The sequence below is a fragment of the Petromyzon marinus genome (genome assembly GCF_048934315.1).
Source record: "Petromyzon marinus isolate PM22_M1 ecotype Great Lakes invasive population chromosome 68 unlocalized genomic scaffold, UKy_Petmar_22M1.pri1.0 chr68_unloc.1, whole genome shotgun sequence".
Taxonomy (NCBI): domain Eukaryota; kingdom Metazoa; phylum Chordata; class Hyperoartia; order Petromyzontiformes; family Petromyzontidae; genus Petromyzon; species Petromyzon marinus.
The window spans coordinates 219,964-235,000 of record NW_027422597.1 but is presented as its reverse complement, the minus strand read 5'-3'; the positions used below and the strand labels follow the sequence as shown (position 1 = coordinate 235,000).

The following is a 15,037-nucleotide window of genomic DNA, read 5'->3' as shown; positions in this document are numbered from 1 at the left end:
AGCCTTGCCCAGACCACTGACTACACTCAAAAGTGCACGCGTTGCTGTTGGCTGGCTAACTCACCGGCTGAATCACCCACCCACTCACACACTCAACAACTCGCTCACTCAACTCAACTCACACAACTGAATTATCCACTCACACTCATTCACTCACCCACGATCTGAAATACGATGGGGGAGGAGAGGGGGGGGGGGGGTCATCGCTACCAGGATCACCGTACAGCCCCTCACTTGCCTGTGGTTTATGTGGGCCAGATGGCACCCTCAATCGTGACCTTTTCTTCCTCATTCAAAGCACCGAGCGACTCAAACGCTCACTCAATACATCACTCCTCACTCATTCACCGACCCCACCCACCCATCCACTCACTCACGCACTCAGTGACTCATTCAGTATCTCACCAAACCAACTTACCCACCTACTCAATCACTCACGCAAACACACTCACCCACCCAATAACCCACTCATTTAACTCACCCGTTCATCTACTCACGTACCCACCTACTCACTCACGTACTCGCTCACTTATCTATCCACAAACCCACTCACTTGCCCACTCGCCTATTCGCCCACTCACCCACTCTGTCACCTACTCGCTCGCCCACTCACCCATGCAACTCAATCACCCACCCACTCACTCACCCATTCACCTACTCACTTGTCTACTGACAAACCCAATCACTCACCCATTCACTTATTAGCCGACGCATCCACTCACTCACTCACTTACCCACTCATCCGCCCACTAACTCACCCGCACAACAACTCATTCAGTAACTCATCCACTCACCTGCCCACTCACTCACTCATTCACCCACTCACTCACTCAATGACTCATTCAGTATCTCACCCACCAACTTACCCACCTACTCAATCACTCACGCAAACACACTCACCCACCCAATAACCCACTCATTTAACTCACCCGTTCATCTACTCACGTACCCACCTACTCACTCACGTACTCGCTCACTTATCTATCCACAAACCCACTCACTTGCCCACTCGCCTATTCGCCCACTCACCCACTCTGTCACCTACTCGCTCGCCCACTCACCCATGCAACTCAATCACCCACCCACTCACTCACCCATTCACCTACTCACTTGTCTACTGACAAACCCAATCACTCACCCATTCACTTATTAGCCGACGCATCCACTCACTCACTCACTTACCCACTCATCCACCCACTAACTCACCCGCGCAACAACTCATTCAGTAACTCATCCACTCATCTGCCCACTCACTCACTCATTCACCCACTCACTCACATCAGGATCGCTCTGTAATTTCCGCCTCACCCACAGAGAGAGGGAGAGAGAAATGCGTGCGGTATAGGCAAGTCCTCGTCCTACGCATCTGTTAACCTTGCCCAGACCACCAAATACATTTGCAAGCTGCCGCCTGTGTACAACATTCCTCTGGCACGTGGTCGTGACGAGGAACTGCAAGAGCTAACCGTGTCCATCCAGTGAAGGTCGAGCTCCATTGGCTTATAAAAGTCAAATCAATGCTCACCCACGCACCCACGATTATCGCGATTGGCTACTGACGGTGCCAAAGAAGTTCAACACGCATACAACACTACACTACTATACACTACAGTACAATGTACACTACACTATACACTTCACTACTATACACTACACTATACACTACACTACTGTACACTACACTATACACTATACACTACACTATACACTACACTACTATACACTACACTACTATACATTACACTATACACTACACTATACACTATACTACTATACACTAGACCACTATACACTACACTATACAATACACACTATACACTACACTATACACTACACACTACTATACACTACTATACACTACACTATACACTACACACTACTATACACTAAACTATACACTACACTATACACTACACTATACACTACACTACTATACATTACACTACACACTACTATACACTACACTACACAGTACACTACACTATTCACTACACTACAATACACTGCACTACTATACACTACTATACACTACACTACTATACACTACACTATACACTACACTACTATACAGTACACAACAAAACACTACACTACTATACAGTACACTAATATACACTACACTACTATACACTATTATGTACTACACTATACACTACACTAGAGACTACTATACACTAAAGTACTATAAACTACACGACTATACACTAGACTACTATACACTACACTGGTATACACTACACTTTACACTGCACTATACACTACACTACTATGCACTACAATATACACTATACTACTATACACTACACTATACACTACACTACTCTACACTACTATACACTACATTATACACTACACTACTATACACTACACTATACACTACACTTATATACACTACACTACTATACACTACATTATACACTATAGTACTATACACTACACTATACACTACACTATACACTACACTACTATACATTACACTATACACTACACTACTATAAACTACACTATACACTACACTATACACTACACACTATACACTACTCTATACACTACACTATACACTACACACTATACACTACTCTATACACTACACTACTATACACTACAGAACAATACACTACACTACTATACACTACACTACTATACACTGCACTATTATACACTACACTACTATACACTACACTAATATACACTACACTATACTACACTATTCACTACACTACAATACACTACACTACTATACACTACTATACACTGCACTACTATACACTACTCTATACACTACACACTATACACTACACTATACACTACACTACTATACACTACAGAACAATACACTACACTACTAAACACTACACTAATATACAATAATATACACTACACTATACACTACACTACTATACACTACACTATACACTACACTATTATATACTACTCTAGACACAACACTTCTATACACTACACTAAACTACTATACACTACACTATACACTACACTATTCACTACACTATTCACTACACTAATGTACACTACACTACTATACACTACTATACACTACACTACTATACACTACACTATACACTACACTACTATACACTACACTACTATACACTACACTATACACTACACACTATACACTACACTATACACTACAAACTACTATACACTACTATACACTACACTATACACTACACACTACTATACACTACACCATACACTGCACTATTCACTACACTACTATACACTACACTATACTCTACACTACTATACAATACACTATACACTACACTACTATACACTACACAACAATACACTACACTACTATACAGTACACTACTATACACTACACTACTATACAGTAAAAAATACTACACTATAGACTACACTTGACACTACTATACACTACACTATACACTAAAGTACTATACACTAGACGACTATACACTACACTACAATACACTACATTACTATACACTACACTGCTATACACTACACTATACACAGCACTATACACTACACTACTATACACTACAATATACACTCTACTACTATACACTACACTATACACTACACTACTATACACTACATTATACACTACACTACTATACACTACAATATACACTACACTACTATACACTACACTACTATACACTACATTATACACTACCCTACTATACACTACACTATACACTACACTATACCCTACACTACTATTCATTACACTATACACTACACTACTATACCCTACACTATACACTACATTATACACTACTGTACACTACACTATACACTACACTACTATACACTACACTATACACTACACTAAATACACAACTATACACTACACTATACACTACACTATTCACTACACTACAATACACTACACTACTATACACTACACTATACTCTACACTACTATACAATACACTATACACTACACTACTATACAGTACACTACTATACACTACACTACAGTAATATATACAACACTATAGACTACACTTGACACTACTATACACTAAACTACACTATACACTAAAGTACTATACACTACACGACTATACACTACACTACTATACACTACACTGCTATACATTACACTATACACTGCACTATACACTACACTATACACTACACTATACACTACACTATACACTACACTACTATACACTACACTACTATACACTACATTATACACTACACTACTATACACTACACTATACACTACACTACTATACACTACACTACTAAACACTACATTATACACTACCCTACTATACACTACACTATACACTACACTATACATTAAACTACTATACACTACACTACTATACACTACACTATACACTACATTATACACTACTGTACACTACACTATACACTACACTACTATACACTACACTATACACTACACTAAATGCACAACTATACACTACACTATACACTACACTATACACTACACTATACACTACACTATACACTACACTACTATACACTACACTACTATACACTACTATACACTACTATACACTACTATACACTACACTACTATACACTACTCTATACACTACACTACTATACACTACAGTATACACTACACACTATATACTACACTATACACTACACTACTATACACTACAGAACAATACACTACACTACTATACACTACTCTACTAAACACTACACTACTATACACTAATATACACTACACTATACACTACCCTACTATACACTGCACTGCTATACACTACACTACTATACACTACTATACACTACACTATTATAAACTACACTATACACTACACTACTATATACTACAATAGACACTACACTTCTATACACTACACTATACACTAAACTACTATACACTACACTATACACTACACTATTCACTACACTACTGTACACTACACTACTATACACTACAATACACTACACTACTATACACTACACTATACACTACACTACTATACACTACACTACTATACACTACACTATACACTACACACTATACACTACACTATACACTACAAACTACTATACACTACTTTATACTACACTATACACTACACACTACTATACACTACACCATACACTACACTTTTCACTACACTACTATACACTACACCACTATACACTACTATACACTACACTATACACTACACTACTATACAATACTATATACTATACACTACACTGCTATACACTACACTATACAATACACTATACACTACACTACTCTATACACTAAACTATACACTACACTACTACACTACACTATACACTACACTACTATACACAACACTACTATACACTAAACTATACACTACACTACTATACACAACACTACTATACACTACACTATACACTACACTACTATACACAACACAACTATACACTACACTACAATACACTACACTACCATACACTACACTACTATACACTAAAATACACTACACTATACACTGCACTACTATACACTACACTATACACTACACTATACACTACACTACTATACACTACACTACAATACACTACTATACACTTCACTAATATACACTACCCTACTATACACTACACTACTATACATTACAATATACACTACACTATACACTACACTATACACTACACTATACACTACACTACTATACACTACACTACCATACACTACTATACACTACACTACTATACACTACACCACTTTACACTACTATACACTTCAATACTTTACACTACACTATACACTCCAGTACTATACAACAACGACAACAACCGCCATTCGCCACTAAGTGGCGGTGACGTTACCACGACGCTTGTGCCAGGCTATGTGCACCCTGAGGCCACGTGAAGTGTCGAACGCCCGCTGGCAGGAGGTCACGGGGCAGACCCAGATGCCTCGGGTCCACTGACTGAGATGACTGGCTGATGCACCACCTGTCCCCCCTACCGTGCCAATCTGCTGTGCTTTAGCCACCCGGCGCTCCGCTCGTTGTTCTGAGCGTCACTCCTCCGCCCTCCGTTGTTGTTGGAGGGCGACTACCTCCAACTGCCCAGTAGCGTCCTTCATGAGCCTCCTCCACAGAGGCCGATCTTGACACTGCTGGTACCAGTCATCGGCAAGTCCACTCAGCTCCTCGTCCTCCTGTACCACATCACTCCATCTCTTCTCTAGCCCGTGCCGCGCCCGCTTAGCCCCCTCAATCCGGAAGAACAAAAGCTGTTTCGGCATGCGGTGGCTGGGCATGCGGGCTACATGACCCAGCCATCGCAGCCTTCCCCGCCGGAGGAGCTCACCGACGGGACCTTGCCCAGATCTTTCAAGGATTTTTGGGCTCCTCACACAATCCAGTCTGGTTAAACCCAGGATGGATCGTAGGCAGGCCAGCCTAAATGTTTCTAACCGGCGAAAATGTTCCATTAAGGGGGTCCACGTTTCGCAAGCATAGAGAAGGGAGGGAATGACCGTGGCCGAGAAGACCTGAAGCTTAGTGCGGAGCGACAGACCAGGTAGCTTCCACACAGCATTACGCAACCGATGAAAAGATATTGCCGCTCGACTGATTCGGAGTGAGAGCTCTGCTTTTAAACTGGAGCCAGTCATAAGCACACTGCCCAGGTATGGGAAACTCTCCACTCTCTCCACAACTGCCCCATCACCGATTGGGAGTTGTGGGGGTGGAGTGTCCGATGGTACAAAATACCCAGGCAGGTGCTTAGTTTTGGTGGGGCTGATGGTAAGGCCCCACCTCTTAGTGGCATGCTCCAGTCTCAGCAGCAGCGTCTCCAACTCCTCCTCCGAATGTGCAACTATTACCAACATCAGCATACATAACGTGGTTGAGCAATAAGGAGCCATCCCTTGACCGCACCTGGGCATCGATCAGCCTCCCATTATATCTGTACCATATGGAGTTTCCCCCGGTACAGCTATTGAAGGCTTCACGAACTACGTGGTCAAACGAGATGTTAAATAATGTGGGAGCCAGAGGACATCCCTGTCGCACCCCAAGGTTAACAGGGAATGGCTCTGACTCCCGGCCACGTAGTTTTACCCGGGCCCGCTCACCATCATGAAGGTCCTTAATGATCTTGAGCAGAGGGTCAGGTACTCCAAAAGCACGAAGAACAACCCAGAGCCCAGGCCTACTGATGGTATCATAGGCCTTGACCAGGTCAATAAAGCAGAGATGTAGGTCTTGTTGGAATTCCCTACACCTCTGCTGTAGCAGACGGACAGAAAATATGGCATCTGTGCAGGACTGCCCTTTCCTGAAACCGCATTGGGGCTCCGCAAGCCTCTCCTCAGCGTGCCTGGCAAGGCGATGTTGAATAATCCTTGCCAGGACCTTTCCCGGCACACTGAGGAGTGAGATGCCCCTGTAGTTGTTACAGTCTGTGCGGTCCCCCTTCTTAAAAAGGGGGACCACCAGGGCATCCTTCCAATCCTGCGGAACCCGTCCAGTGGTCCAGACTGTTGTTATGATCTCATATAGGGCAGTGTGTGCATAAACGCCACCCTCCCTCAGCATTTCGCTTGGGAAATCATCTCTGCCCGCTGCCTTTCCTGGTCTCAGACTCCGGATCACCTTCAGTACTTCCTCAACAGTTGGCACCTCAGCCAGCCACCCACAGGGGGTGACTTCTTCCAATATTTGAGGCACCGCAGCCTCAGCAGGGTCATCCTCACTTTGTGCCACGATGTTTTCCTGGTTGAGGGATTTTCCCTCCCCCAGGACCTCACAAAAATGCCCAGCAAATCTGCAAACCTGTTCCTGGGGGTCGGAGATTGGGTCACCGTTTTTTCCCCTAATGATGGTAATAGGTGTGGCGCTGCAGGTTACTTTTTTGATGGAGTTAAATAGAGATTTGTGATCACGGGCCACTGAGGCAGACTCCATCTCCTCAGCAACCCGCGACCACCACCCATCTTTGCAGCGCCTCACGGCTCTCCGAACCTCCGAGCGAAGGCTGCGATAAGCCTCCTCATTCTCTGACGTGGGATTCTGTAGCTGATGACAGTGGGCCTGTCGCTTTTTCTCAACCATCCTGAACACCTCCTCTATCATCCAGGGTCTCTGGGGAGGTCTGGACCGCAGACCAAAAGCAGCCATTGCAGCTGCATGAGTCACAGTCCTAAACCTCGCCCATTTACCCTCGAGATCAGGAGGAGTCGTGGACGATGCCAATCCCAGCCGCAAGCGATGATGAAATTCTCGCTTGCAACTTTCATCGGATAACTGAGACCAGGCCACTTTAGGTTGGAATGGGGTCCTGGGTGTACACCCACCACCGGAGTGGAAGAATGGCAGGCGCATATTACAGATGACTAGTCGATGGTCAGAGGGCAGATCAGCTCCATGGTATGTCCTGGTGTCAAGGACATGGGCTCGCATCCGCTGGTCCATGACTATATAGTCCAGCTGATGTTCTTGCTTGGACCCGGCATGCATCCATGATGTTGTGTGGATGCGCCGATGCCGGAACAGCTTGTTGGTAATTACAAGCCCATGGGCTGCACAAAAATCTAGCAGCCTCCTACCGTTGTTATTGAGCTGATCTGGCCAATGGCCCTCCAATCACTCCAGACCAGGTGCCAGTATCATGACCAACTCGGCATTGAAGTCACCCAACATGATGACTCTATCCCGAGGGGCCACTTTAGCCAGCACCTGTGACAGGAGGTCATAGAAGGCATCTGACTCATCGGCTTTGCCTGCATCCCTCCACGGATGTTCATCTTCGGTGGGGGCATAAGTAACCACGACCACCATTCCTCACCTCCGGTTGATGGGAAGGCAAGCCCAAAGTAGCCTGGGGCTTACACCTTCCCACACCTCACCGCCACGCTCCCACGCCCCCTTCATTCTTTTGTTCTTAAGAAGAGCCACACCCTGTTGTTTGGCAGTCTGCTGCCCCGTGTAGAGGACTGTCCACCCCTCATGGTGGCAGGAGCCAGAGCCGGTCCACCGGACCTCCTGAATGCCACACAGATCCAGGCGGTACCGGTCCAGCTCCCGACAGAGGAGTGGCAGCCTCTCCTCAACAGTGAGCGTTCGAACATTCAACGTGGCCACCCGTAGTGGCTTTTCGTTGTTTCTGGAGGAGCCCCGAGGGTAGATATTCAATCTCCTGGCTCCGCCAATTGGGGTTTGGCCAGGAGACGTCATAGACGCCTGGCACCCCGGGGCCTCCGGCACAAGCTTATTAGTTACATATTTCAGTTTAACTCGTGGTTTAGTGGTAATTAATTGAAGTTGGAGGGGTTACCAGCCCCTCGCACCCGTCCAGAGCCCCCGTTTAGCCCCTGTGGTGGACACATATGCCATGAGGGGAGGAACCAATCAAAATTGGACCTCCCCCCACAGCACTGTCCACGACAGAGTTGCCCATCTAGCACCGCGAGGAGGTAGGGGGTTGTATTGCCGGATTACTATACACTACACTATTATACACTACACTACTATACACTAATATACACGTCAGTATACACTACACTACTATACACTACACTACTGTACACTACACTACTACACACTACACTATACACTACAATACTATACACTACACAATACACTACACTAATATACACTACACTACTATACACTCGACTACTATACATTACACTATTATACACTACACTATACACTACTATATACTACTTTACACTACTATACACTACACTACACTATACACTACACTACTATACACTACACTACTATACACTACACTACTATACACTAATATACACTACACTATACACTATACACTACACTACTATACACTATAATACTATACACTACTATACACTACACTACTATACACTACACTACTATACACTACACTAATATACACTACACTATACACTACACTACTATACACTACACTATACACTACACTATACACTACACCATACACTACACTATTATACACTACTATACACTAATGACACACTACACTACTATACACTACACTACTTACACTACACTATACACTACTATACACTACTATACACTACACTATACACTACTATACACTACACTATACACTACACTATACACTACACTAATATACACTACACTACTATACACTACACTACTATACACTACACTATACACTACACTACTATACACTACACTACTATACACTACACTACTATACACTACACTACTATACACTACACTATACACTACATTACTATACTCTACATTATACATTACTATACACTACACTATGCACTACACTACTATGCACTACACTATACACTACACTACTATACACTACACTACTATACACTACACTACTATACACCACTATATACTACACTACTATACACTACACTACTATACACTATACACTACACTACTATACACTACACTACTATACACTACACTACTATACACTACACTACTATACACTACTATACACTATAATACACTACACTACTATACACTACACTACTTACACTACACTATACACTACTATACACTACACTATACACTAATTTACACTACACTATACACTACACTATACACTACACTATACACTACAATACTATACACTACACTACTATACACTACACTATACACTACATTACTATACTCTACACTATACATTACTATACACTACACTATACACTACACTACTATACACTACACTACTATACACTACACTATACACTACACTACTACACTTTAGACACTACACACTACACTACTATACACTACACTACTATACACTACACCACTACTATACACTACACTATATACTACACTACTATACACTACACTACTATACACTACACTACTATACACTACTATACACTACACTACTATACACTACTATACACTACACTACTATACACTACACTACTATACACTACACTATACACTACACTACTATACACTACACTACTATACACTACTATACACTACACTACTATACACTACACTATACACTACACTACTATACACTACCCTACTATACACTACACTACTATACACTACACTACTATACACTACACTATACATTACTATACACTACACTATACACTACACTACTATACACTACACTATACATTACACTACTATACACTACACTACTATACACTACACTATACACTACACTATGCACTACACTATACACTACACTACTATACACTACACTATACATTACACTACTATACACTACACTACTATACACTACACTATACACTACACTATGCACTACACTACACTATACACTCAGAACTACACCTGTGGCTGTTGGGTTAGAACTGGTTGACTCAGCCACACACTCAGTCACTCACCCTGCTCACCTACCCAGCCACTCACTCACCCACCCACATACTTACCCACCCACTGCCTCACCATCTCTCACGCGCTCAGCAGATCACTCACTCACCCCACTCAACTCAGACAGTTACTCACGGAGACTTGCCCAGACCACCAACTCAAAAAAATTGAAAAAAAATCTGAGACACGGATAAACATTCCAGTAGATGTTTAAATACCGATTTCGACATCCGGTGTCTCATCAGCACCAGTGAACTCGCAGGCGATTAGTAAGATTTGTCACGAATACAGAACGTGGCCAATTCAGTTACAGCAGCACAGTTTGTGGGTTGGAGAGTGAATCCACAACATTTACATTCTGAGTAACGTGACGTTTCGTACAGTAATTACAGCCAGCATCATCAGACGGACAGCCAGACTTGTGGAGAAAATTACTCCTCCTGTCTCGTTCCTTAAATCGAGTTGGTAGATGCGATGACCTATACACTACACTATACACTACACTATACACTACACTACTATACACTACACTACTATACACTACACTACTATACACTCGACTACTATACACTACACTACTATATACTATACTATACACTGCACTACTATACACTACACTATACACTACACTACTATACACTACACTATACACTACACTACTATACACTACACTACTATACACTATACTACTATACACTACACTACTATACACTACACTATACACTACACTATACACTACACTACTATACACTATACTACGATACACTACACTATACACTACACTACTATACACTACACTATACACTACACTACTATACACTACACTACTATACACTACTATACACTACACTATACACTACACTACTGTACACTACACAATACACTACACTACTATACACTACACTACTATACACTACACTATACACTACACTACTATACACTACACTATACACTACACTACTATACACTACACTACTATATACTACTATACACTACACTACTATACACCACTACTGTGCACTACACTACTATACACTACACTACTATACACTTCACTACTATACACTATACTACTATACACTACACTATACACTACACTACTATACACTACACTATACACTACTTTACACTACACTATACACTACACTACTATACACTACACTATACACTACTATACACTACACTATACACTACACTACTATACACCACACTACTATACACTACACTACTATACACCACACTACACTATACACTACACTATACACTAGTGCTGTACTAGTAACGAATTGGCCACGTTCGGTTTACGTGACAACCCTTACTACTTGGCTGTGTCGGGTGGTGGCGGGTTTAACGACACAACATTTATATAATTAGGCGATCTAACCCAAAAGAAACCCTATGTGATGGATAATATGTATCGTGAAAGAAGTCTACGTTTGAAAGTGTCAGTAGATTTTTAAAAGCCAATGCCACTCCCTGCGGGTCTCGGTTCACTACCGAGCTCCGACAGTTTCTGGCGATGGGCGCTGATAAACCTCGGGGCTTCAGGTGACTTCAGGTGAAGTATTTTAGGGATTCCCCTCGCACCAACTTGCCCACTCACTCACCCACTCAGCCAGCCACTTACTCGCCCACGCACCCACTCAGCCAGCCACTTACACACTCACTCACTCGTCCACTCAGCCAGCCACTTACTCACTCACTCACCCACTCAGCCAGCCATTCACTCACTCACTCGTCCACTCAGCCAGCCCCTTACTCACTCACTCACCCACTCAGCCAGCCACTCACTCGCCCACGCACCCACTCATTCAGCCATTCACTCGCCCACTCGTCCACTCAGCCAGCCACTTACTCACTCACTCACTCGTCCACTCAGCCAGCCACTCACTCCCCCACTCGTCCACTCAGCCAGCCACTCACTCGCCCACTTGTCCACTCAGCCAGCCACTCGCTCGCCCACTCACCCACACAGCCAGCCACTCACTCACTCATCCACTCAGCCAGCCACTCACTCACTCACCCACTCAACCAGCCACTCACTCGCCCACTCACCCACTCAGCCAGCCACTCACTCACTCACCCACTCATCCACTCAGCCAGCCACTCACTCGCCCACTTGTCCACTCAGCCAGCCACTCACTCACTCTCTCACCCACTCATCCACTCAGCCAGCCACTTGCTCGCCCACTCACCCACTCAGCCAGCCACTCACTCGCCCACTCACCCACTCAGCCAGCCACTCACTCACTCACCCACTCAGCCAGCCACTCACTCACTCACCCACTCAGCCAGCCACTCACTCGCCCACTCACCCACCCACTCAACCAGCCACTCACTCGCCCACTCAGCCAGCCACTCACTCACTCACCCACTCATCCACTCAGCCAGCCACTCACTCACTCACCCACTCAGCCAGCCACTTGCTCGCCCACTCACCCACTCAGCCAGCCACTCACTCACTCATCCACTCAGCCAGCCACTCACTCACTCACTCACCCACTCAACCACCCACTCACTCGCCCACTCCCCCACTCAGCCAGCCACTCACTCACTCTCTCACCCACTCATCCACTCAGCCAGCCACTCACTCGCCCACTCACCCACTCAGTCAGCCACTCACTCACTCACCCACTCAGCCAGCCACTCACTCACTCACCCACTCAACCACCCACTCACTCGCCCACTCCCCCACTCAGCCAGCCACTCACTCACTCTCCCACCCACTCACCCACTCAACCACCCATTCACTCACCCACCGACTCACTCAGCCAGCCACTCACTCGCCCACTCACCCACCCACTCAGCCAGCCATTCATTCACCCACCGACTCACTCACCAAGCAATTCACTGACCCAGCCAAGCAATCGCTCACAAGACAAAGTTTCAAGTTTTCAAGTTTTCATTGATTAGGTATCAAGTCCTGTGACCCATGCGGGTGCAAACCGCAAAAAACGAAAATAAGTTTCGATTTGAAGCTTTCGCGACAGCAAGGATTCCATCTTCCTTGGTTCTTTCGGTAAAGTCGCCACCACGTAGAATGAGAATAAAAATAACAAAATAAAATAAAACATCGTCTTATTTTGTCTTATTTTGTCTTATTTTATTTTATTATTTTATTCTACGTGACTTTAACCGAAAGAACAAAACTGAATACGAACGCAGAGGCATCTTTTGAAGCGACGTCGCTCAACAGAAACGTCCCGGGATGAACCGCCCACAAATCCCAGCGTGACGCGAGGCGGACAGTGGCAAGCACGGGACAATTTAGATCCAGGTTGTCAGGCCAATCACGCGCGAGAAACGTTGGCACTGACCACGTGCGCTTTGAGAAATCACCGAGAGGGAAGCTATAGAACAGGGCCCTGCAGGGTGGGCTGCTAGGAACTATCGGCAAAGTAACGTCACCGTGCCTTCCGAACTGCGCCTCACAAATGGTGTTCGGCTCTGGGCTGTCTGCGAATTTGCCACATCACCCCCTCATAGCGAAGCTCGCAAATGAGACAACGTGATATTATTCTTGGCTCTTTCGGTAAAGTCACCACGTTGAAGGGGAACAATAAAATAATAAAAAATATATAAAACAATAAAAAAATTCTCACGACGTTTCGACCATAACACAAACGGTCATCATCAGGTGTGTTGGTTTGCAATAAATTTATTTATTTTAAACGGTGTATTTATTTATTTATTAAAAAACGTTAGCGCCACGCGCAGCGATTTGGCAGATTATTTAGAAGGATGAG

At 44.0% G+C, this 15,037-nt stretch overlaps 1 protein-coding gene across 1 annotated transcript in view; it reads right to left on the bottom strand.

The window, feature by feature from the left end:
- Positions 1-11,350, bottom strand: part of LOC142907984 (uncharacterized) — a 54,828-nt gene extending 43,478 nt beyond the window's left edge. Inside the window, exons 1-2 of the mRNA XM_076058074.1 lie at positions 10,944-11,350; positions 1-3,671 (exon numbers count right to left, since the gene is read on the bottom strand). The exon at positions 1-3,671 is cut by the window's left edge and continues 1,498 nt beyond it. The gene's annotated coding sequence lies outside the window, so the exon portion shown is untranslated. The remainder of the gene's footprint in view (positions 3,672-10,943) is intronic.
- Positions 11,351-15,037: the final 3,687 nt, after the last annotated feature.